This window comes from Zingiber officinale, chromosome 5B (genome assembly GCF_018446385.1).
Source record: "Zingiber officinale cultivar Zhangliang chromosome 5B, Zo_v1.1, whole genome shotgun sequence".
NCBI lineage: Eukaryota > Viridiplantae > Streptophyta > Magnoliopsida > Zingiberales > Zingiberaceae > Zingiber > Zingiber officinale.
The window spans coordinates 63,841,256-63,868,809 of record NC_055995.1 but is presented as its reverse complement, the minus strand read 5'-3'; the positions used below and the strand labels follow the sequence as shown (position 1 = coordinate 63,868,809).

The following is a 27,554-nucleotide window of genomic DNA, read 5'->3' as shown; positions in this document are numbered from 1 at the left end:
TCCAAGAATGGGTCCCCAAGTCCAAATTGATGAATCAAATTGGACTTGGCCAATACTGGGTTCTGAAGGATCAAATATACTACCTCGACAGACTATATCGAGGCCGTGATCTAGGGAAAGCTAAAATGAAAACGATCGTAATTCAAAATTCGAAATTAAATTAAAAATTAAAAATTAAAAATTAAAAATTCAAAATTTGAAATTAAACTCTAAATTCAAAATTCGAAATTAAACTCTAAATTCAAAATTCAAAATTAATTTAAAAAAAATTATAAATTATAAATTAAACAAATCGAAATTATAAATGAAAAATAGATGGAGGGTCCAAACTAGCTGGCACCTCCAACTGAACTACCCGACAGGGTAACTGAACCTAATTTACCCGGAATGGGTAAAACAAGAATAGATTACCCGGCAGGGTAGTTAAGGTTAGATTAAAACGGGATAAGTTTAACTTGAACCACAGTACTGGTGAAGTTTTTGGATGATAGTACGTTAGGGAAACTTGGGCATCGCATGTCTAGGAAGATATGGCTTCGACCTGGTGCATTTGGCCAAGTGAAACTGACCGAAGCTACCCTTAAATGGATCCTAACTAGTTAGACCAAGTTTTAGTATTAAGTTCAATGGGTAGGACTATTTGGAAAACCTCGAAGGCATGGTTACTTTAATGAGCTCCTTGTGACTCACCATAGCCCAGAAGTTTATCCAAAGAATGCTTACTTGTTGAATCCAAAGCTAAACCTGAATCTAACACAAGACTAAACAAAACCCTTAAATTGAATCTCAATTCATCTCACAAAAATTATAGGATTCCCTGATTGAGAAATTAGATCGGGTGAGATGACTAAGTAATTAACATCAAACTGAACATTATTATAAACTTAAATATCAAAATTATTTTAAAAACTTAAATTTCAAAATTATTTTAAAAAACTTAAATTTCAAAATTATTTTAAAAACTTATATTTCAAAATTATTTTAAAAACTTAAATTTCAAAATTATTTTAAAAACTTAAATTTCAAAATTATTTTAAAAACTTAAATTTCAAAATTATTTTAAAAACTTAAATTTCAAAATTATTTTAAAAACTTAAATTTCAAAATTATCTTAAAAAAAAAACTTAAATTTCAAAATTATTTTAAAAACTTAAATTTCAAAATTATTTTAAAAACTTAAATTTCAAAATTATTTTAAAAACTTAAATTTCAAAATTATTTTAAAAACTTAAATTTCAAAATTATTTTAAAACTTAAATTTCAAAATTATTTTAAAACTTAAATTTCAAAATTATCTTGAAAAACTTAAATTTCAAAATTATTTTAAAACTTAAATTTCAAAATTATTTTAAAACTTAAATTTCAAAATTATCTTAAAAACTTAAATTTCAAAATTATTTTAAAACTTAGTTTCAAAATTATTTTGACTTAAATTTCAAATTATTTTAAAACTTAAATTTCAAAATTATTTTAAAACTTAAATTTCAATTTTAAAAACTTAAATTTCAAAATTGTTTTAAAACTTAAACTTCAAAATTATTTTAAAACTTAAATTTCAAAATTATTTTAAAACTTAAATTTAAAATTATTTTAAAACTTAAATTTCAAAATTATTTTAAAAACTTAAATTTCAAAATTAATTTAAAAACTTAAATTTCAAAATTATTTTAAAAACTTAAATTTCAAAATTATTTTAAAAACTTAAATTTCAAAATTATTTTAAAAACTTAAATTTCAAAATTATCTTAAAAAAAAACTTAAATTTCAAAATTATTTTAAACTTAAATTTAAAAATTATTTTAAACTTAAATTTCAAAATTATTTTAAAAATCTTAAATTTCAAAATTATTTTAAACTCAATTTCAAAATTATTATAAACTTAAATTTCAAAATTATTATAAACTTAAATTTCAAAATTATTTTAAAAACTTAAATTTCAAAATTATTTTAAAAACTTAAATTTCAAAATTATTTTAAAAACTTAAATTTCAAAATTATCTTAAAAAAACTTAAATTTCAAAATTATTTTAAAAACTTAAATTTCAAAATTATTTTAAAAAACTTAAATTTCAAAATTATTTTAAAAACTTAAATTTCAAAAAAATTATTTTAAAAACTTAAATTTAAAAATTATTTTAAAAACTTAAATTTCAAAATTATTTTAAAAACTTAAATTTCAAAATTATTTTAAAAACTTAAATTTCAAAATTATTTTAAACTTAAATTTCAAAATTATTTTAAAAACTTAAATTTCAAAATTATTTTAAAAACTTAAATTTCAAAATTATTTTAAAAACTTAAATTTCAAAATTATTTTAAAAACTTAAATTTCAAAATTATTATAAAAACTTAAATTTCAAAATTATTTTAAAAACTTAAATTTCAAAATTATTTAAAAAAAAAAAACTTAAATTTCAAAATTATTTTAAAAACTTAAATTTCAAAATTATTTTAAAAACTTAAATTTCAAAAGTGTTTTAAAAACTTAAATTTCAAAATTATTTTAAAAACTTAAATTTCAAAATTATTTTAAAAACTTAAATTTCAAAATTATTTTAAACTTAAATTCCAAAATTATTTTAAACTTAAATTCCAAAATTATTTCAAAATTATTTTAAACTTAAATTTCAAAATTATTTTAAACTTAAATTTCAAAATTATGTTAAACTTAAATTTCAAAATTATTTCAAACTTAAATTTCAAAATTATTTTAAACTCAATTTCAAAATTATTTTAAACTCAATTTCAAAATTTTGAATCAATTCTCAATTAAACATGTTTAAGAATCAAGTTTACTTAAGCATCTTTAACTTAATTAAAACATTAATAATAATAATAAAAATAATAATTATAAATATACCAAGGTCAAAAACCGGGGGCAGGCGCCCCCGGTATTCAGACCCCGGGCGCCCGCAGCGATCCCGGGCGCCCCGCCTCACACGACCCCGGGCGCCCGGAACACGTCCGGGCGCCCGGACTCCCTTATATATAGGGGGCAGGAGGCGCCCCCTACCCTTGCACCCAAGTCTTCCTTAAGCTTCTTCTTAGCTTCCCTGCGAAGACTTTCAAAATTAAAATTTTTTCCGTGGTTGATACGAAGTCGTGACTCAACCGAGGTCGTCAGTTCTAAAATTTCTAACAATGGCTCCTCGGTAAAATTTCTATCCCCTCCTAAAATTCATTTTTATAATTTTTTTTCTTCCTTAGTATAATATTAGTTTCAAATTTAGGAAGCGTACTAAATCTGGTGCTGGGCCCTCTACCCCTAGCATTGACCCTAGGTTTCCCACCGACGAACTTAGGATTAAGTTTATGTCAACAAATTACATGGCCATTAGAACCAAATGTATAGACAGATCGTTCTTTTTACGCTCTTGTATTCCAGTCTCCGAGACTATAAACCACTATAGGCTGCGAAACCTAGTTGAGTGCACCAGCGCAGTAAACATAAGTTTATGTGCCGAATTTTACAACAACCTAGTGAAAGTAGACGACTACTCCTATACCACTAGGGCAGCTGACACGGATATCACATTATCTCCCACCACCATTCGTGAGTTTCTAGGGTTACGAGAGTCACCCTGCACCTTTTTATGCTATCCTCCTAGGGAGCTACCTTTTAGAGATCCCTACTCACATATTACCCTCGATACGATCTATTCGTCCTTCTTTGAGGACCAGCGTGATCCCACTGAGACCCAGTTTAGGTCACTTAACCTTAGAATTCAGGACTACGCCCTTTATAGGGTTCTAGTACTTTGTATTCTACCGCTAACCACTCACGACATTGCGGTGATGCGTCCATTTCACTCCTTCCTACTCTATGCCCTGTGTCAGAGGTTAGACATAGACATCAGTCTTCACATCTTTTCCACTATTATTTATGCAGTTAGATACGTGACCAGCAGACGAGTACATATGCCTTATTGTCATATTCTGATAGCTTACATGTCCTCATTACACATTGATGTCACCAGAGGTGACATCCGCTACATGACCGAGTTTGACATCATAGGAGCTAGGAACTTTTCCCTAGCAAATATCCATATAGACGATGAGGGTACCATGTCCTGGCGTAGGGGGGCACAGCACCAGCAGGCGGAGGAGGCAGAGCATGATGAGTTCATGTTGGCACTATTTCCTGAGGAGGCTGCTCCTGCCCCACCACCACCTCGAGCACCACACCCAGCTCCCTACACTCTCGCTGATCGAGTTTCCGGACTAGAGAGGGCTATGTCGAGTCTCCAGCACGAGAACTCCGAGTTTCATCAGTCCATGGGACGAGAGGTCTCCGATCTTCGACGAGAGGTCCGACAGGAGGTCTCCGACTTACGACGAGATGTACGACAGGAGCTCTCCGACTTGCGCCGAGATCTACGAGAGGATGACCGGACTCGTCACACTGAGATCCTGACACTACTACGGTCGCTGGGTTCCGGACCACCACCCTCATCATCTCAGTAGCTCCTACTGTTGCTCTATTATGACTCTAGTACAGCTTGTAGCAGCTCTTTAATGACTCTTTTATCTATGTCGACTTTTTAGTCTAATGGACGGTTTCACTTCAGGCTTGATTGACTATATCTTAATCTAATAAATTAGTCTTTTAGTCACATTTTTTAATAACTTCTAGGCAAAACTGATTTCCCAAAATCCACACTTTGCTAGACTTTCAAAAGTTGGGTTTAGTCTAGGATTTCCCCCTAGATATCATGTTCCCCTAGAATTAAGCCAGAGCATCTCACAAAACACCTAGGTTTACCTTGATTGTGATTGAAAAATATAGAATGATGTGAGATGCATAGGGTATAGCCTGGACTCAAGAATGCTTATATCTGTGCATCAATATGAGTCTGGGCGTTAAATATGCAATAAACATTAATCAAGTTAAAGTTCTCCATCTCTAGTCAAGTCTATCTGGACCTAAATAACTTAACTTGACTAACCTAGTAAAAGCTATTGTCCTATAGACAATCAGCAAGTAACTAAAGGTTAGACAGTTGGCAAAAGATACTCAATTTCTTTTTTCAAGAATGTTTTGTTCTCTATGGCTCTGATACCTAATATATAAACATGACTTGTGCTTGGACTTAAGGACCAACTGAACTTAAATGAATAATCTTGTCCTAAAAACTTAAATTCCAATTGACCTTAACTTCTAAACTCTGTTGAATATTGCTAACTTTAATCATGTACAACTCTTTATACATTGCCCATTTTTGAGTTATGGCAAAGGGAGAGTAGCAAAATGTAAACATAAAATTCAAGTTAAAAATTAAGGGGAGCAAAAGTTAAGGGGGAGCCAAAGTTAAGGGGAGTATATAGGGCAAAATTTACTTTAGTTACCTTGTTCATCTATACTTAGCAGATTTGCCTGTGTTAAAAATGTCTATCTATTCGTTTGTTTACTTAACTTTGAATTTGAGTTGCCATAATCAAAAAGGGGGAGATTGTTGGCGTGGGAAGCATCCGACGATCGAACTCGTGTTTTGATAACGGCAAAGAATTCAAAGTTAAGATGTTTTGTAGTCTAACAAGTCTACTTGAGGATTTCAGGAAAGTCCTAGCTGCGGTTAGGCAAAGGGAAAACCCTAAGGGGCGGTAACCCTAGGTCATAGGGGGTGGTAACCCTATGCGGAAAGTCTTGGCAGGTCGATGGCTTCAGGCAAAAGTCCTAGGGGGTGGTAACCCTAGGTGGAAAGTCCTGGTGTCGCGAACCAGGTGAAAGACTGGACTAGCCGGGAAGCGGATGTCTAGCAGAAAGTCCGGAAGCATCGAGTGCTGAGCAAAAGTCCAGTCGATCTGGAGGATCGACTGGCAACAGGTAAATCTCCTGAGTGGAGTAGGTGAGGACGCGTTCCCGGCAGATGGAACAGTAGGCGTCGGGTCGACTTAGGGTTTCGGGTCGGAAATCCGAATCGAAGACTGTCAATTATTACTTAGTGTGTTTATCAGATTCTAACACTGCCTAGGGTATTTTGCTCGGACTAACCTTTGTTTGCAGGTGAGGAACCTCGGGCGCCCGGGACCAAATTCTATCCCCTGCGCGACTTCTCCACGTGGAGCATCCTGGTTGGTTGGCCACATCACACTCCAGGCGCCTGGAAGGGATCCAGGCGCTCGGAACCGCATATAAAAGGAGGGTTGAGGTGCAGCTTCAAGAACAACGAATTCTAAGTGATCTTTCATCAACACGCTGCTCCAAAAGACGCTCCGAAGTGCTACTACAAGTGCCCGACGACCCGAAGCTTCAGAATTAGCATTTCTTGTTGTCGGTATAATTTTTGATAGCTTTTATTTGTACTCATAATTGTAATCTTTTAACGAGCTTATAGTTGTTGCCCACCGGAAGCGATCAAGGATCGCGGGCTCTCGAGTAGGAGTCGACTTAGGCTCCGAACGAAGTAAAATTGACCTGTCTCTTTGTGTTGTCTCTTTATTTTATTTCTGCTTATTCCGCTGCACGTTTTAACTCCGATAGTTTTCCGATAATCGAACAAAATAGCCACGAGCGCTATTCACCCCCCCTCTAGCGCTTCTCGATCCAACAGCTTGTAGAACCACCAGATGGTGTAAAAGCCGTTGGATGCAAGTGGATCTACAAAAGGAAATGAGGGATAGACGGGAAGGTAGAAACCTTCAAAGTAAAGCTTGTTGCAAAAGGGTATACTCAGATAGAGGGAATCGATTATGAGGAGACCTTTTCACCGGTAGCTATGCTTAAATCTATCCAGATACTCTTATCCGTTGCCGCTCATATGGATAATGAGATTTAGAAAATGGATGTCAAGACAGCTTTCCTTAATGGAAGTCTTGAAGAAAACATCCATATGAAGCAACCAGAGGGATTCATTGAAAAAGGCAAAGAGCATCTAGTGTGCAAGCTGAATTAGTCCATTTATGGACTGAAGCAAGCTTCAAGATTTTGGAACATCTGGTTTAACGAAGTAATCCAGTCATATGGATTTATTAAGTGTCCGGATGAGTCTTGTGTATACAAGAAGTGTAACGAAAATATGGTGGTATTTCTTGTACTATACATAGATGATATTTTGTTAATTGACAACAATATCCAAGTGTTATCAGACGTAAGGGTATAGTTATCCAAACAATTTGATATGAAGGACTTAGGAGAATGTGCACATATTCTTGGGATCAAATCCATAAGGGATCGCAAGAAAAGGATGTTGTGCCTATCTCAAGCTTCATATATAGATACAATCCTTGCTCGTTTTAGCATGCAGAACTCCAAGAAAGGTTTCTTACCTTTTAGGCATGAAGTAGCTTTATCCAAAGAGATGTCTCCAAAGACATCAAAGGAGATAGAGGACATGAAGGCAGTTCCTTATGCTTCCACTATGGGAAGCCTAATGTATGCAATGCTGTGTACGAGATCAGATATTTGTTTTGTTAGTTAGAGCCCTAGAGACAATCATTTGATGATTGTTGTATGGACTCGTTGTATCATATTCTTGTATATAAATAAAGGCATTTGTTTTTGGTTATTATACTTACTTGTATTGGTGCCAAATAACTAAGTATAATAGCGTCCTTGAGTAGAAGGTTCTTACCTATATCAATCGATTGGTTGAATCGATAGTGAGATAATATAGGGAACACTACTCTTAATCATTTCTAATCGAGTATTAACATTCAGAGACAATGTTAATGCGACGAGACTAGCATGTAGGTCAACTTGATGACTTGATCTCACAAGTCATGGATATGGAGATATCAAGTTGACACATGGGTATGCATTGGAGAATGTATACTGAATGACCCGCCATGAGAAAGTATCATGGATTGTTATATGAGTGTTATATACTTTATCATGTGGCTATTAGTATAACTACTAGTCCTTGGACCTGAAGCCACCATGGTTCCCTACATAAGGAGTTATGTACTTTGACTTCGTCAAACGTCACCCGTAATTGGGTGGACTATAAAGGCGATTACTGGGTATGTAACGAATTATGCAGAGGGATGTGAGTGATGTAGATGGGATCTATCCCTCCTATATGATGGGAGTGACATCGATATTTTTGATAGAGTGAGACCACGAAGTGCATGACCATGCCCAAATGAGTCAATATGAGATATTGAGCTCATTTGATTGAGTGAGTCTACTTGGAGTTCATGATTTAGATTGATTAGAGGATGATATGGTCTATGCCTCACATTGATCAATCTAGAAGTCTAGGATAGAAGAACATTGTCATATATTGTGAAGAGTCACAATTAGTAGTCACAAGGTGATGTTGGATCTCAACATTCTTGTAACTTGGGTAGTAATGATGTGTTGCTAGATACCGCTCATTACTTATGCTTCTAAATGGGTTTAGGAGCATTGCCAACGTTACAAGAACCTATAGGGTCATACACAAAGGGCAATTAGATGGAGATTAGGTTCATTTGATGAATCTAAAGGATTATGTTCATGTGATGAACCAAATTGGATTAAGAGTAATCCAAATTAGGCTAATTGAGTTGGACTCAATTCGGTTCATGTATTAAATGAGTCTAATTTGGACTTAGACTCATTGAATCAATTTAATTCAATGAATAGAGATTCAATAAATTAAAATTGACTTGAACCAATGGTTAGATTTGATCAACCATGGGAGAGAAGTGGTCAAGTTTGACTTGACTTGAGAGCTAGGAAGATGAAGGGTCAAGTTTGACTTGACCATTTGCCACCTCATTGGTGAGTTGGCATTAAGTGCGCCAATGATGATGCTCCACATCATCATGTTTGCTTAAGTGGGATGCCACCTTATGGGAGTTACCAAGAGTTGTGACTCTTGGCATCCCATGGAGGTTACAAACCACTCAAAAGTGGCCGACCGCTTTCATTCAAGGTGTAAGTTTCATTTTGTGTTGAAACTCCCATCTTCTTCCTCAAGCTCTTCTCTTCTCTTCCTCTCCTCCATGGTTACTGATCTTCTAAGGTTTCTAGCACATCCTTAGAGCTTCTCTCCATCGACTTGTTCGTGTGGATACACATAGAGGGTTGTACACTTGACAACCTCGAGATCCGGCATCACTTGGACGAGCGAGATATGTGAAGGACTTCGCATCAAGGGTAACCTTTCTTCCTTGTAGATCTAGTGTAGATCTAGGTTAGAGAAACTCGTACACAAAGTTTTATGAAATTTTATAAACTTTGCACGGATCCGTGGCATGGGTTTCGGGGTTTCCGCAACGCAAAAAGCGGTTTTTGCGGCTCGAAAAACCCAACAGGGTTTGCCGTGGGCATGGTTAGCAGATATCAGAGTAACCCTGGACAAGGACATTGGACTACTATAAAGCATATATTAAAGTACCTGAGAAGGACTAGAGATTATATGCTAGTTTACCAAGTAGACGATTTGCTCCCTGTGGGTTACACGGATTCAGATTTCCAATAAGATAGGGACAATATTAAGTCTACATCAGGCTATGTGTTTACTTTAGGAGGTGGAGTCATTGCATGGAGGAGTGTCAAGCAGAAATGCATTTCAGACTCAACTATGGAAGCTGAGTATGTGGCAGCCTCTAAGGCAGCCAAAGAAGCTGTATGGCTTAGGAACTTACTAATGGACTTGGATGCGATTCCTGGTTTGCCCAAAATCATCATAATTTATTGTGATAATAGCGGTGCAGTTGCAAACTTGAAGGAACCATGAGCCCATAAGGTGAGTAAACATATAGAGAGTAAGTACCACCTGATACGAGACATCGTCAAGCGAGGAGAAGTTGTCGTCGTCAAAATTGCATTGGCAGATAACCTGGCAGATCCTTTCACTAGGGCCCTTCCGGCGAAAGCTTTTGATCGGCATGTGGAGGGGATGGGAATCAGATGTATGGCAGCAGATATGGTAGCTTAGTCTTTTAGTATAAGTGGGAGATTGTTAGAGTGTATACTAAAAGCCTAGCTGTTGTAAACATTTATTATTGAAATAAAAGAATCACATTGGTCAAATGACTACATTTTATTTATTAAGTGTAGTTGTTTAATTAATTTATATTGTAGATAACATGGTGTGTGGTGTCACACACAGAAGATCATGTTATCAGTTCTTTATAAATTATAAACAGTTGCTCACGACTAAGATGGAAGGGAACAAACCATTGTAATAGTCATAGTGTAATTAGGTATTAGTTTATCTTAACTAATAAATTACACTAGTACACTCTAAGTGTATTGAGTAGGATCATTTTAGGTAAGTTCTTTTTATACTAACTTAATAAAAGAACTAGACCTTAATTATTATGGAAGTGTGTGCTCTTAATCCTAATATAATAACAAGCACATATATTTAGTATTTATTTCTTTAACTTATCAAATGGTGAGATTTAGCTCGATAAATCAGTAGGCCTGATAAGTTAGGAAATGATATTACTTATAGTGTGTGTTGTTGATTATAGAAGGAAACTGTGTCCTAGTTATCTAGGTTGAGAATGCCCCCAAGAGGAGCTCATAAAGATTATCATGTTAAACCCTGCAGGTAGACTTAGTCTTACATGACAATAAGGTTGAGTGGTACTACTCTTGGAGCTAGATATTAATTAAGTGAGTTGTCAGTAACTTACTTAATTAGTGGACATTTGTTATCTTAAACACAGGGAGACTAACACACTCATGATAAGAAGGAGCCCATAATGTAATTTGGGATTGGTACGGTGGTGAAATAATAACTCTCTAGTAGAATGACTTATTATTGATGAACTTGAGTTTTGTGTTCGGGGCGAACACAGGATACCCAAGCTCGTCGGAAGGCCAAAACCAATTTCTCCTCTAGGTCCCTGTCGTAGCCTCATTAATGTCTCTAATCCACTCATGAAAAGCCCATCTTGGTGTCCAAGAAGGGGCCGACCCATGGCTTGGTGACCAAGCCAAAGGTGCCGGCCATAATCTCCTTAAGGTGGCCGGCCACAAGAATTTTGAAGGGTGCCGGCCACATATTTCAAATAAGAAGGGGTGTTTTGAAGTTTTAAAATCTTCTCTTTGTAGATATCTACAAGTTTTAAAAGAGAGATTTTAAAATATAAAACTTTCCTTATTTGAATTAGGCCACATAGTTTAAAAGAAAATTTAAAAGTTTTAAAACTTTCCTTTTTAACGATCCTCATGGTTTTAAGGAAAAAGGAAGAGAAGTTTTAAAATTATAAATTTTCTATTTTTGTAACCATGTTAAAAAAGAAAATTTTAGAAGAGAAGTTTTAAATTTTAAAACTTAGTTTTAATTTTTAAAACTTTCCTTTTTCAACATCCACATTGGGAAATTAAAATGCGAGCTTGTAAAATTTTATAAGAGCTTTTCTTCTTTGCTTATAAAATTTTTACAAAGTAATTTCTTTCCTTTTAAAGGGTCGGCCACCCTTGCTTGGTGCCCAAGAAAGGGGCCGGCCAATCAAATCAAATTATCCAATCAATGATTTGGTGATTGATTCAATCAAGAGGAAAGAAAAGGAAAAATAAAAGGGGAAAAGGAAAACAAGAGGAAGATTTTAATTTTGTAAAAGTCTTTCCTTATTTGCCTTGGGCAAGTAATATAAAAGAAGGGGAGGAGAGGTCTCATGACATAACAATTCTTATTCTCTTGTTGGTGATCCTCTTGTGGCCGTCCCTCTCTCCCTCTCTTTTCCCTTTGCTCTCTTTTCCTTAGTGGTGGTGGTGGCAGGATTTTAGAGGAGGAAGAAGGCTTTGGGTGGTGTTCATTTTGGAGGATCGTCACGCACACGACGTCCAAGGCTTGGCGAGGAATACGACAGAAATCTCGAGGTCATTAGCATACAAAGAAAAGGTATAATTAGTAATTGTTTTCCGCATCATGCTAGTTATTTTCCTTTGTAAGAATTCCAAACACAAGAGGTATTAGATTCTAGTTTTTCGAATTGTAATTCGAGTTTGTGTTTTCTTTTTGTTTTTCGAATTTGTGATTCGATTGTTCTTTTTGGTTAAACATAGAGTTATATAAGGAAATTAAATATTGGCTTTCCTTAAAAGACTTTGTCTAGAAAGTGGTGGTTGCTCCGATATCTAAGAAGGCCTAGTGCCTCGCCATGTTTAACCTGGAAGCCAATTTTGGAAATTAATATTTAATTGAATTTGTAACATTGGTGGATTTGGATCAATAGTGTTAAGTTCCGCTTACGATCCAAGTCTAAACTATTAAGAACAGATAAGTTAAATTTGGAATCAATAATGTTAAGTTCCGTTTACGATTCCTAATTTAACTTCTAAAGAACACAATAGGTTGTTTAGGAAAGGTTCGACACTTGTACAAAATTTTTGTACAATGGAACCGGTACTAAACCTCTACCCTTATCCTTATTGTTATTTACTAGATGTGTATTCCAGTGATCTACCGAGGCACCCTCATTAAAGGGGGGTTAATCGTTACAAGATTTTACAGGGATCATCTCTACATGATACTTAGGGATACCGACCAATCTAACTTCCTGCAAGAGCATGGACATAGAGGATAGAAACTAAGCAATTCATGTAGTATCTCCTAGTATTATAATGAAACTGAAATCCTAGAGTCCCTTTTCCGAATCTCAATTCCCTCAAAGGTCAATTCTCTCTCTCCTCTTTCTTCTTATCAACCTTCTCCTTCTCTCTTAAATCACTCTCGTTAGTTTACAAGCGCCAAAGCCAACTTTCGACTGTCTAGATAACTCGCTTTACGACATCTCTAGTGCTTAATCAATAGTTCCTGTGGATTCGTCAAATCTTATATATTACTGACGATGAAGCCGTACACTTGCGGTTGCGTAACAAGTTTTTAGCGTCGTTGCCGGGGACATTTCGCATTAACATTAGTTGATTAGCATATGAGTTACTCTAGACATTTTTCTTTTTCCTTTTGTTTTTTCTTCCTTGTTTTCTTTATGCACTTTCTTTCTTGCAATTTAAATTATGCATTGTCTTTCTTGTTTTTCATATAGCATTTTATTTTTTGTATTTAATTCTTTATTTTTTCTTTTTCTCATAATTTTTTTTAGATATCCATGAGCACTAACATGTCAAGCAGGCTCTTAAGAGATTTCTCTGCACCCATTTCTGCAAGATTTATGTCTCCCATTGTACAGCTTCATATTGAAGCAAAAAATTTCCAACTAGACCCAAAGTTATTTTTCATGATACAAGGTCATAAATTTGGAGGAGAAGTATCAGGAAGTCCTTATCTGCACCTTGAGATATTTCTAGAGCTTTGTAATATGGTGAACTATGAAGGAGTGTCAGCAAATGCAGTTCGATTGACAGCATTTCCTTTCAGTATCAAGGATAAAGCAAGGACTTGGTTATATTCCCTCCATCCTCAAAGCATCACAAGTTGGAAACAATTGGAGAAGCAATTTTTAGATCATTTTTTCCCTCCATGTAGAATAATTTATATGAGGAATTGCATCACAAATTTTGCTCAGGCGTATGGAGAATCATTATTTGAAGCATGGGATAGATTCAAGAGTCTACAAAGACAGTGCCCTCATCATGGTTTGGAGAAATGGCTGACCTTGCACCTATTTTATAGGGGAATTTCTTTCTCAGATAAGCGTTTGTTAGATTCATCAGCTGGAGGTTCTTTTATGGACAAGAGTGTGGACGAAGCATATACATTGATTGATCAAGTAGCATTGAACCTCCATGAATGATCAAGCAAAAGTTGGATGGAATCTCCCTCAGAAATTCAAGAAGTACAAGTCATATATGCAAGAGAGCCTGTCAAATAGAATACAATTCAACCACCCAAGAATGATGAAATTCACAAGTCACAGAATGAGGAGTTCAAACATTTGGGGGAAAAGATTAATAGCATAGTTTCAAAATGGTTCAAGGAAGACCTACCTCCTACACCGACAAGATCTAGTGTAAATGATAATGATATTAAGTTGAGAAGTGTCAAGAATCATGAAGAACTTCTGAAGAAATATTTGTTTAGGATTGAGGAGAAGAACAATAGAAGACCTCAAGAACTCAGTTCCATTACTCCAAGAAGTTTCCAAGGGCCACAAGTACCTTTTCCTCAACAGTTGATGACAGCTACACTAGATAAGAAAGATGGACCTCCTATGCGAGCTCAAAGGGAATATGGGAGAAAGGAAGTACCTTTCCCAATACCTTCACTAAAGGTTCCTTTTCTACAAAGGCTAGTGAGGGTCAATGAAAATGAAGACTTTGGCAAATTCTGTGACACTAATATGGTTGAGTGTAGATTTCTAGATGTATATGAAGATGAGAACTCTTCAGATGAGGATTGCGATGATAATGCAGTGGACAACAAGTTTTCAAATTCACCTTCTGGGTTTACAGGGTGTTATGATGAAATTGAATTTTCAGATGATGAATGTGATGTGGTAGATCAACTTAAAACTGCAAATGAAGTTAGTGATCCTCCTATAGATGATTCTCCCACTGAGGATATTGATGTTGGTCTATTTTTTGATGTTTATGTTGATGATGATGTTATGAAAGGAAGTGTAGGGAGCTGTGTTGTGGAAGCAGCATCTCAAGAATCACCTCCTTTATCCACACAAACTTTCGAGATTATGAGAGTTGCAAGGATTGAACATGTTATGGACGAATGTGTAGGGACTTTTGCAATAGAAGCAAAGCCCCAAGAATCACCACTTTTACTTACACCACCATCTGAGCCAGAGCTAGAGCCAATACAAGATTCAGAAGTCACATCCACATGTTTAGAACTTGTAGGTATCTCTCAGCAATGCAAGGTTAGTATTTCTAGTGATCTTTTGGAAAATTTTATAGAGGTACCTATAATTGATTTTGTTGGATGTGATTCAATTTTTGATACATATTCAGTTCATACTAATACAGTTCTAGTTCCTTCTTATATTACATGCTTGTGGGAGGTTTGCCTTTCTTTTAGGTGTGTAGGTTTTCAAGAGGCCTATAGTTGGAAGCTCAGACTGAACTATCTTCGACCACTTGAAAGAAATTCAAAGAAGACGAAGATAGAGAGAGTTATACTTTACTCTGTAGCTCCTTTGATGAAAGCTCTCTCCATGATAAGAGCCCTTGGTAGGAGGGTGTTGAAATATCTTACCCCTCTAAGAGCGAGATTTCGATGAATCTAATGAGGTGGTCGAGCTAATGACCGTAAACAAGCGCTTCTTGGGAGGCAACCCAAGTTCATTTTCCATGTTTTCTTTTATGTCTTTAGTTCTTTCTAGTTTCTTTTTACTTCATTGATAATAAATCATACCCTCTACTTAATTTTCTTGTCTATCTTATTTTTGTAGAATTCAAAGTTGTGGAGGAATGTGAGCATTGGATAGACGAGTATTTTTAAAACATGAATATCAACCATTTGGAGCTCATCACTTGGTAACTTCTCTAAACTTCATAAATCTCCTTCACATTACATTTCTAATTTTCATTGGGACAATGAAAAGTTTAAGTCTGGGGGGATGCATTAGATGCATTTGGTTTAGTTTTGTTTTTTTTTTGTTTTCTTCTTTTTGCATGATAAAATTTTTGCTAGTTGCATCTTTCATCATATCATGATTGTTTGTTCCTTAATGCAAAATACTAGCATGTCTATTCTAGATTTCATGTCATTTATTGGTTACTTATGGTGCTATTATATTTAGTGATCTATCTTTTTCTATCTATGATAGCATGAAGTGAGCAATGTTTTACTATAAGAGTTTAAGTATTGGCCTTGTTTTAGGATTTCTATACACTATACCTATTTTTGATGGTTGATAACTCTAAAATAGGCATGATTCATAGATTTGGACTAGACTTGTGCTTCTATGGTGACCTCTCAACTACATTTTGGTTACTGGATAAACTCAGATCATGTAAGCTCATTTGGAAAAATCAATCCCAAAAATTAAAAAAAATAAAAAATAAATAAAAATGAAGGTTTGTTCATGTTAGAGTGTATACTAAAAGTCTAGCTTTTTGTATAAACATTTATTTAGTAATAAGAATGACATTGGTCAAATGTCTACATTTATATGCTAAGTGTAGTTGTTCAATTAATTTATAGTGTAGATAACATGATGTGTGGTATCACACACAGAAGATCATGTTATCAATTCTTTATAAATGATAAACAGTAGCTCACGACTAAGATGGAAAGGAACAAACCATTGGAATAGTCATAGTGTAATTTGGTATTAGTTTGTCTTAACTATAAAATTGTACTAGTACACTCTAAGTGTATTGAGCAGGACTATTTAAGGTAAGTTCTTTTTATACTGACTGAATAAAGAACAAGACCTTTGTTATTATGGAAGTGTGTGCTCTTAATCTTGATATAATAATAATCACATATATCTAGTATTTATTTCTTTGATATATCATAAAGGTGTGATTTAGTTCGATAAATCAATAGGCCCGATAAGTTAGGAAATGATATTATTTATAGTGTGTGTTGTTGATTATAGAAGAAAACTGTGTCCTAGTAATCTAGGTTGATAATTTCCCCAAGAGGAGGTCATAAGGATTGTCATGTAAACCCTGCAGGTGGACTTAGTCCAACACGACGATAAGGTTGAGTGGTACTACTCTTGGAGCTAGATACTAATTAAGTGAGTTGTGAGTAACTCATTTAATTAGTGGACATTCTGTATCTTAAACACAGGGAGACTAACACACTCATGATAAGAAGGAGCCAAAAATGTAATTTGGGATTGGTGCGGTAGTTCAATAATAATTCTTTAGTGGTATGGATTATTATTGATGAAATTAAGTTGGGTGTTCGGGGCGAACACGGGAAGCTTAATTTCATCGAGAGACCAAAACCAATTCCTCCTCTTGGTCCCTATCGTAGCTTCTTATTTATAAAGTATTATACCCACCAAATGCCCACTTCCTACCCACCCTTAGGTGGCCGTCCAAGCAAGCTTGGGTCAGCCAAGCCAAAAGGCTCAAGCCAAGGTGGGTGGCCAGCCATAGCTTGGAGCCCAAGCTTGGTGTGGCCGACCATATAAAATAAAAGGATTTTATTTTTAAAATCTTTTCTTATGTGGATACCATGGTTTTAAAAGAGAGTTAAAAATTTAAATCTTTCCTTTTATAGCTTTCTACAAAAGATTAAGTGAAAGGTTTGATATCTTTCCTTATTTGTAGTTAAAAGGAAGATTTTAGTTTTTGATAAAACTTTCCTTTTTTGTAACCATCTTCATGATTTAAAAGAGAGTTTTAAAATTAAATCTTTCCTATTATAGTTTCTACAAAAGATTAAGAAAAGATTTGATATCTTTCCTTATTTGTAGATTGAGAGGAAGATTTTAATTTTAAAGAAAACTTTCCTTTTTGGAAATCATCCACATGTTTTAATAAGAGAGATTTTAATTTATAAAATTTCCTTTTATAACCAACCATGAAGGGGAAAATTATTAGAGAAATTTTTATTTTAAAAATTTCTGAAAACAAATAAGGAAGTTTTAATTTTGTGTTTAAAACTTGCCTTATTTGGAGCACATAAGGTGGTTAGCCATGTAAAGGGTTAAAAGGAATTTTTAATTAAATTTTCCTTATTAACCAATGGCAAGGAGAATAAGGGAATTTTAATTATAATTAAATTTCCTTATATGCCAAGACCAAGGAATATAAAAGAGGGGGTAGAGGTGCCTCACCTCACAACATATCTTCTAGTATTCCCCTCCTCTCTTCCTTGGTGTGGCCGACCCTATTCTTCTCCTCTTCTCTTCTTCTTTAGTGGTCGGTGCATCCCTCTCTTGGAGTTCTTGTTGGTGGCTAGTTCTTGCTAGGAGAAGAAGGAGAGAAAGGAGGCTTTGCTCTTGCATCCCTTGGAGCTTGAAGGTTGGTGGCCGAAACTTGCAAGAAGGAAGGAGTCTTGGTGGTTCTCATCTCTGTAGATCATTGCCCAGACAACGTCCAAGATAAGAAGAGGAATACGATAGAAGATCAAGAGGTTGTTACTTACAAAGAAAGGTATAACTAGTAATTCTATTCCGCATCATACTAGTTTTTCCTTTGTAAGAATTTTGAAATACCAAACACAAGAGGCATATGATTCTATGTTTCAAATTTGTGATTAGAGTTTTGTGTTCTTTTCTTTTCTTTTTCGATGTTGTGATTCGATTGTTCTTTTTGGTTAAACCTATAAGGAGATTGAATCTTGAATTTATTTAAAAGGCTTTGTCAAGGAAGTGGTGGATGATCCCATAACAAAGAAGGTCTAGTGCCTCACCATGTTTAACTTGGAAGCCAATTTTAGAAATAAATATTTAATCAACTTTGTAACATGGGTGGACTTGGATTAATAATGTTAAGCATCGTTTGCGATCCAAGTTTAAACCTCTAAAAACAGATAAGTTAAATTTGGAATCAATAATGTTAAATTCCGCTTACGATTCCTAATTTAATTTCTAAAGAACACAATAGGTTGTTAGGAATGGTTTAGGACTTGTACAAAATATTTGTACAGGGGAACCGGTACGATATTCCGAGTATCAACCAACAGTTCAAGTTTGATACTTTACAAACATTCAAAGAAAAATATAAGGGATAAAAAATAGTTGTCGTGAGTGGAAACTAGCAATTCACCCCTTTGAGACCGAGTTAGGTTATTGGGGAAATGAATGCTATGTTTTTCTTGATACTGAGTATTCCTTTGAGACCTTATGTAGACGATGCATAGCATTTTTGAGAGAAATGAACCTTGCGTGTGGCAGGTAAGTGTCTATCACCAGAAGCATAAAGAACATAATTTTATGACGACTTGACTAGATTTACTGATTGAAACTTGATAAATATAGGCTACTATCGCACTGAGTGTAATACCCACGAAACTTGTAAGATAAATATATGAATGTGGGATTTTTCCTTAGAAAAATAATAGGAAGTGAGTTGAAGAAAAAAAGAAATAAAATGAAATAAAAAGAAGAGGAGGTCAAGGATTGAACCATAAACCTCTTATATTATATTTCATAGAATTAATTAGTAGAAACCAATTGGGATAGAGAGAAGATATTGATAGCAAAGGAGGGAAACTCATGATAAAGGTAAGAGTAAAAGCTAGCCAAAAGAAAATAAGAAAAGAGCAAGAGAAGGGCAACTTGCCTTCCTCCCTTTCTCTCCCTCTTCCTCTTTGATTTTTGCCGAAAACTTAAAGAGGAATTAAGGGGATTCATTCCCCGTTATTTTATCATGAATGGTGAGAATAAATAGAAAATAAAATAAATGTAAGAAAAAGAGAAAATGGGTTAAGGGAGAAGGAAAGCAAAAATCAATTTTGCTACCTCTTCCCCCTTAACATAAAAGAGAGCAAGAAAAGAGAAAATTATTTTTCTCTCATTTTCTCTCACCGAGAACACCTCAGTCCCCTCTCCTCCACCTTCGGCCCCAAAGCCAAGGTTTTCTCCTAGGAAGCCTAAGATACAAGGAGGACTAAGCAAGGGAATCAAGGGAAAAGGAACTAGAAGAAGAGGCTATTTCTTCTCCACCATACCTTAGATCCACAAGCGAAAAGGATGTAAGCTTCCCCTCACCTGTGGTACAAGGCTTTTATGTGATTTTCGGATTCTATAAGGATTAGAAAACCTAGGAAAGAATTTAAGAAAATTCGGCTAAAGAAAGGGTTTTCAAATCTAGGATGATTTGAACAAGTCCTTATTTCATGATATTCTTTCTATGCTATGTAGGAAGAATTTTCTTCATGTTTTTATACTTAAATGATGCTTGATCAGAGGAGTACCTAACCCTAGAATTTCGGCCAAAAATATGTTAAGGAGGTTAGGGAAAAATATTGTTTAACTAAACTAGTACAAAATTTCTCCCATGAACTACTAAGGGTTTTTATTGGTTTTCTTGCTTGAAAGTTACTTGAAACCAAAGAAATCCATTTATATGTTTCAGCCAAGAAAAGGGCTTAGGGTTAGGAAGACCTTTAAATTTAAATAACCATGTTTGTATGATAGAATATAGAGTTCTCTTAAAGAATTGCATGTTGTACATTGCTAGAAATTCATGAACTCTTATTTTAGATTTTCGTCCATGATAAGATGGATAGTTTAGAAAAACTTAAACAAAATTCTAATATGCTCAAGACCTCTGTGATATTATGATATGAAAGTTGTTTAATGCTCTTATGTTTAAATTGAGTATAGAAAATTAGTTACATGATATATGACATGTAAGATCACAAGGGTCCTAGCTTGTTTATGAACAAACTTTGTATATGATGTTCTTAGTAATTTTTGCCATGAAACTTACTTAGGTTTTCCATGCTTTAGGCCACTTAAAACTTAGTTTAGAGATTGGTAGGTTTCGGCCAAAAGGAGAAATAAAAGAAAAAGGGAAAGAAACCTAGGAAGCCTAAGACACAATTCACATGTATGTTTATTATGCTTGTCTTTATACATGCTATGAAACTTGTATAATTTCTCATGCTTTTAGGCTATTTGAAGCAAGTTTATATTCTGTGAGTTTCGGCCAAGTAGGGTTTAAAAGACCTAGAGGCCTTAGAAATGAAACCAAATGTGTTAAAAGTGCTTCTTATGAAAATATGATAAGGTGTTGATTGTGTCACATATTTGTATAATTTTTCCATGACCTAAATGAATCATTGTGTGTTTCGGCCATGAAGGAATAGATGCCCTAGAAACCCTAGAACAAGAATTAAATATGCTTATGTCACTCTACATGAAATATGATAAGTAGAAAACCAAAGTTCTCATACTATATGTTGTTTAGTGACCTAAATGAGGCTAGGGTAAGTTTCGGCCATACCTATTGTATGATGTCTTGTTATGAATTTATACATGATGTTAGTTCAAGTTCACATGCTTGTATGTTTGTTTTTAGCCCTAATGAACACTTGTTAAAAGTTTGACCAAGATATACGTTAAGGACTTGAAGGACTTAAGAACTAGCTCAATATGCTTACTATGCTATTTGAAAAAAATGCTATAAATATGGTTTAAGGTTTCCATGCTTTCATGACATTTGGGACCTTGTTTATATATTGATAGGGTTCAGCCACATGAGTTTAAGGTCTTGGAGAACTTAGAAACCAAGTAAATCATACTTATAATGCTTCCTATGAAATTCATGTAATGATAATTTAGGTTTCACATGCTTGGAGGTTGTTTTTACCTAAATTGAGACCTAAGGGGGTTCGGCCATGATAGGAACCCAAGGGTTTAGGAAGCTTAGAACCCAAGTTAACTATGTTACCATGTTTCTTATGATAGTATAATCACATGATACACCCTTATGCTTAACCATGTATGCTTGTGATTTATACCTTTTTATGATATGATATGTGGATAGAGATATGCATATTTTAATGATATGTTATGTGCTTAGAAATATGCATGTTTTAATGATATGTTATGTGCTTAGAAATATGCATGCTTTAATGATATGCTATGTGCTTAGAATATGCATACTTTTATGATATGCTATGGGAGTAGAAATATGCATGCTTTAATGATATGCTATGTGCTTAGAATATGAATGTTTTTATGATATGCTATGTGGATAGAAATATGCATGCTTTAATGATATACTACGTGTTTAAGTGATGCATACTTTCTATGATATGATGTATGCCTAAGTGATGCATACTTTCTTAAGACATGATGTATGCCTAAGTGATGCATACTTTTATGATATGATGTATGCCTAAGTGATGCATACTTTCTTAAGACATGATGTATGCCTAAGTGATGCATACTTTTTATGATATGATGTATGCCTAAGTGATGCATACTTTTATGACATAATGTATGCCTAAGTGATGCATACTTTTATGCTATGCTATGTGACTAAATGATGCATTTTTATACATGCTACTTTACTTTGTAAGGCTTGTACCAAGGGTGGACTCCTAATCAGTCTATAGGCCTTGCTTTGTGATCTAGGCTAATAAGGGATGGGCTCCTTAGTACGTCCCTAAGCCTTGCTTTGTGATCTAGGCTAATAAGGGATGGGCTCCTTAGTACGTCCCTAGGCCTTGCTTTGTGATCTAGGCTGATAAGGGATGGACTCTTTAAGTATGCCCCTAGGCCATGCTTGGTGATCTTGACCTAGTTCCTAGTATGATTCAAGACTTGCTACCTTGGATATACTTAGGACGCGCGCATTTATGTTATGTATGTATGGTACAAGCCGGGGCCCTAATTATGTTGATATTATGTTCAAGTATATATATGTAAGAAGAAAATGGTTTTAAAAGATCATGAGACATACACATGTTTTTCGGATACATGTTTTTAAAATCATGATGCATATGATCTATGATTATGTTGTGTTGAGGCTATGATTTAAGATATGCCATGATATGATTATGTTATGTTTCATGCTATGTTTTAAGATATGATATGCCATGATATGATTATGTTATGCTTCATGCTATGTTTTAAGAGATGATATGCCATGATATAATTATGTTATGTTTCATGCTATGTTTTAAGAGATAATATGCCATGATATGATTATGTTATGTTCCATGCTATGCTTTAAGAGATGATATGCCATGACTAGTTACAATGTTAGTTTTGTTGCATGATAAGCTTAAAGAGTATGATATGTTATGCCATGACTAGTTGAGATCATGTTAAGTTGAGACATTATTTGATTATGTGTTGATTGTTGGTTTTAGTGAGTAGGAAAGGAACTTACTGAGCCATGAGTGCTCATAGCTTACTTTCCTTGTGCCACAGATAAAGGAAAAAGTTGGATGAGTTAAAGGAGCAGCAGGAGGGGCAACGAAGATGTGTGTGGCGGTGGCTAGGCAACTAATTAAGAACCTGCTTTAAAACCTTTAAGAACTATGCTTTGGTTTTGTGAAATGTAATACAATATGGGTGACTTGATGTTGAGTTTTTATTTATTTTGTTATCATGTTATGAAACTATGTTAGTGTAGTTCGGTTTTAATTAAGTTAAGAAAAATAATTTTAAGTCTTCTGCTGTAATACGTACGTAGAGTATCGTAGCCCCGTCCCTTGTTGACAGCAGGGAGGGCGTGCGTTACACTGAGCACGGAGGACTACTACTTAGGTCATACTCAAACTACTTTTGTATCTTGCTCACCAATGAAATCTTTGGATAGAATTAGATTGACTTGCTAGAGATTATGATGCATTATCTAACCACATGAATCTAGATTGCGAGTTTTTCTTGAGGACAAGCAAAGGTTCAAGTCTGGGGGTGTGATGTGTGTAGATCTTATGATTATTTATACATGTTTTGACACACATTCACTTACTTTATTCACGTATATTCTATGCATATTTACCTCTCTTAGAATATATTCAACATAAATACTCTTTTGTTCAAGGATCTACTCGTTTGTGTGTTTTCTTGTTGACAGGATGTTATTTGGAGCGAAAATGGGGCAAAAGCGCTTGGGTCGTGTAGGCCTTAGCATGTTCCAGCCGTGCCGAATGGCACGACCATGCTTGTAATCCAGATTTGAAGAAGGCCTTGGCCGTGTTGAATGGCACGGCTGTGCCAATCATCCCGTGGCCAAGCAACACACAGTCGTGCCAAATGGCACGGCCGTACCAACATTCCATAGGTAGAGAAGGTCACGGCCGTGTGACCTTGGCAGAGAAGTACAAGGCCACGACCGTGCAACCTCGCACGACCATGTGACTCAACCCGAGAAGAAGCTATGTGAGGCCATATGGATTCCACACGGCCGTGTGACGAAGAACACGGGCCGTGCCATCCCAAAATAGGGCTGTGCTGAATTCTGGGCAGATTGTAGACCGTTCGTAATTTGGCCATAGCTTTGCGCTCCGTTGGAGTTTCTAGATGTTATTTATACCAAAACGTATCTGACTTCAAGATCTACAATTTTTCTTCAGATCCAATAGAGAGAAAGCATCGTCTGCCCATGCTAAATGGCATAGTCGTGCCTTCCAACTGTGGGTTTAACTGGACCTCCTGTAACGCCCCGCCCCTTCATGCTCTAGCTGACGGGGGTTACTTATCCTTACACCTAAAAACACAGCGGAAGTCTTATCTATAGCATATATATATATATATATATATATATATATATATATATATATATATATATATATATATATATATATATATATATATATATATATATATATATATATATATATATATATATATATATATATATTTATTTATTTATTTATTTTTCTTTTCTTTAAACATTTCTTTTTCTTTAACACATCATCATCAGCTACCTATCATATGAGTCACATAACATGCTTAACATAACTTAAACCATGATACTAAAGAGCATGATGAAGTGTCATAGAGTTATAAAGGAAACAACATGAACATAATTCTTTATTAATTAAAAGCAAGTTTTCCTCTTTAGCCAAGTCACTACTACACACGTCCTTCTTGCCCCCCTCCTGCTGCTCCCTTAGTATATCCATTCTTTGCCCTTATCTGTGGTACAAGGAAAGTAAGCTGTGAGCACTCAAGGCTCAGTAAGATCCTTTCCTACTCACAAAAACCATATAGCATAAATAAAACTTCAATGCATAAAGCATAAAGACAACTCATCATATCATGTATAGAAGCATCATATCATAACAAAATCATATGGTATCATGGCATATCCTCATAAAGTCATAAAGTGCATTCTAGCATAACATGATCATGATCATAACATATCAAAACATAATCATAAGGTTCATTCTAACATAACATAACATAATCATAGGCATCATGGTATATCGTAACATAATCATAATGTGTTATGCAAGATGACTTTTAAAAACATGATTCATGCAATAATATATATATGCAACATGTCCTTTGAAAACTTATTTCATACATACTTAAACATAATTATAACATGGTTAGGGCCCTGGCTTGTACCACTTATATAAATGCGCGCGTCCTATGTAGGTCCAAGGTAGCAAGTCTTGAACCCTACAAGGCATACATACTAGGCCCGTTTCTTAGTCCATCGACCTAGGGGCACTTAGGAGCCCATCCCTAATGAGGCCCGTTTCTTAGTCCATCGACCCCGGGGCACTTATGGAGCCCACCCTTGGTACAAGCCATACATAAAGTAAAATAGCATGTCTTACATATCATGATTCTTATCATTTCTTGCACATCGTATCTCTTATCATATCATACCATATAGAATTTTGGGCACACAGCTCATCATAATGGTATGTAAAGATTTGGGCACACAGCACATCATATATTTTATGCATAAATTGGGCACACAGCTCATCACATATATCATGCATAAATTGGCACATAACTCATCATAAATAATACACACCATAGCATAAGGGTTTTCATCATGTATAGATCATAAGTGTGCATAATTAAACATAGAAGCATAGAAATCTCATAATCATGGCATATAATATACATGGAAAACATTATTAGGTTTCTAACCCTAATGTCTTATAGTGGCCGAACCATATAGATTGGGTTTTTTGGTAAAAACTCCATACCAACATGTGAACCCTAAGTAAGCATCATTTCTTATACCATAAGAAACACCATGAGCAAGTTTAGGTAGGGTTCTAGGATTCTTAGGCTTACAACTTATCATGGATGAAACTTGTCAAGCATACATTGGGTTAAAAAACTATCATTCAAGCTTGTGAACCCTAAACAACTTCCATAGCAAACATATCAAGGAATAACATGAGCATAGTTGAGTTAGGTTCTAAGTTTCCTAGGCCCTTAAACATGAAGTGGCCGAGAGTTATAGGACTTAAAACTAAGGTTCAAGTGTCCTAAAAGCATGAGAACCTTAAACAACTTTCATAGCAAATATTTCAAGGAATAACATGAGCATAGTTGAGTTAGGTTCTAAGTTTCCTAAGCCCTTAAACATGAAGTGGCCGAAACTTGTAGAGCTTAAAACTAGGGTTCAAGTGTCCTAAAAGCATGAGAACCTTAAACAACTTTCATAGTAAATATTTCAAGGAATAACATGAGCATAGTTGAGTTAGGTTCTAAGTTTCCTAAGCCCTTAAACATGAAGTGGCCGAAACTTGTAGGGCTTAAAACTAGGGTTCAAGTGTCCTAAAAGCATGAGAACCTTAAATAACTTTCATAGTAAATATTTCAAGGAATAACATGAGTATAGTTGAGTTAGGTTCTAAATTTCCTAAGCCCTTGAACATGATGTGGCCGAATGTTATAGGACTTAAAACTAAGGTTCAAGTGTCCTAAAAGCATGAGAACCTTAAACAACTTTCATAGCAAATATTTCAAGGAATAACATGAGCATAGTTGAGTTAGATTCTAAATTTCCTAAGCCCTTGAACATGATGTGGCCAAATGTTATAGGACTTAAAACTAAGGTTCAAGTGTCCTAAAAGCATGAGAACCTTAAACAAATTTCATAGCAAATATTTCAAGGAATAACATGAGCATAGTTGAGTTAGGTTCTAAGTTTCCTAATCCCTTAAATATGATGTGGCCGAATGTTATAGAGCATGTAATTTAATTTCCATGCAACAACAAACATAAGAACATTAAGTTAGTTTCATAACATTTCATCAAGGAGGTCATGAGCATCTTAGACTTGTTTTAAATTCTCCTAGGCTTCAAAACTAAACATGGCAGAACCTTCATGGACATGAAATAGAGTTCAACTTAACATACAATCATGGGCATATCATAATAGTTTCATATCTTATCTTAGGGAGATCATGACATGCTTAGTTTTAAATTAAAGCTCTCCTAGGCCCTTAGTTCTACCATGGCTGAATACTCATGAGTCTAAGTTCTACCAAACATTTTAACATAGGGACATGATATAAATCCTTATCATAAAATACATGTTACAAGAAGAATATCGAGCATATCAAATTTAGATCTTTTCATTCCCTAGGTCCTTCCTTTGGTTTTATCTTGGTTGGAATTCTTCATAATATTTTCTTAGATTTTTATGTAACCGAATCTTCATAGAACAACAAGAGCTATTGTACCACAGGTGAGGGGAGCTTACATCCTTTCGCTTGTGGTTTTCCTTAGAGAGAAAAGTGTTCTAGGTGTCAAGGAAGGAGGAAGCTTCTTCTTCTTGTACCTCCTTTTGTTTCCTTTGCTTGTAAGGGATAGAACTTGAAGGTTTCTTCTCGGGAATTAGCTTTCTTGGAGAAGAACTTAACTTAGCTATTGGAATGAGGAGAGGGAAGTTTTCTTGGTTCGGTGAAGAATGAAGAAGGGAGAAGGAGGAAGAAGAAAAAGAATTTAATCCCTTGTTTTTCTTCTCTAACCTATTTATCCCTTTGCCAAATGAAGCATGTCCTCATTCATTCCCTCAACTCCTCTTTTCCCCCACTCCTTTAATTCCCACGAAAATAGAGAGAGGGAGGGAAGTAGACAATCCCTCTTTTGCTTGCTCCTTTTCTTAACCAAGAGGGAAAGGAAGGTAAGCAAACTTTGTTTTCTCTTGCTCTTTTTTCGTTGTTTTCTTTTCTTCTTTAACTAAATTTTTCATTCCTTTCTATCCAATTATTTCTCCTTATCCTAATGGTTAACATTCATCACTTTATCTCCATCAATTGTGGGAGGTTCAAGGTTCAATCCTTGACCTCACCTCTTCTTATTCTATATTTTCTTTTGTTTTTATTTTCCTTTTTCTCTTATTC

The 27,554-nt window shown here is 35.0% G+C and overlaps 1 non-coding gene across 1 annotated transcript; it reads right to left on the bottom strand.

Moving 5' to 3' along the window:
- Positions 1-13,381: 13,381 nt before the first annotated feature.
- LOC121988054 lies at positions 13,382-13,487 on the bottom strand. Its single transcript, XR_006113816.1, has one exon. It is a non-coding gene; the product is annotated as a small nucleolar RNA R71 (small nucleolar RNA).
- Positions 13,488-27,554: the final 14,067 nt, after the last annotated feature.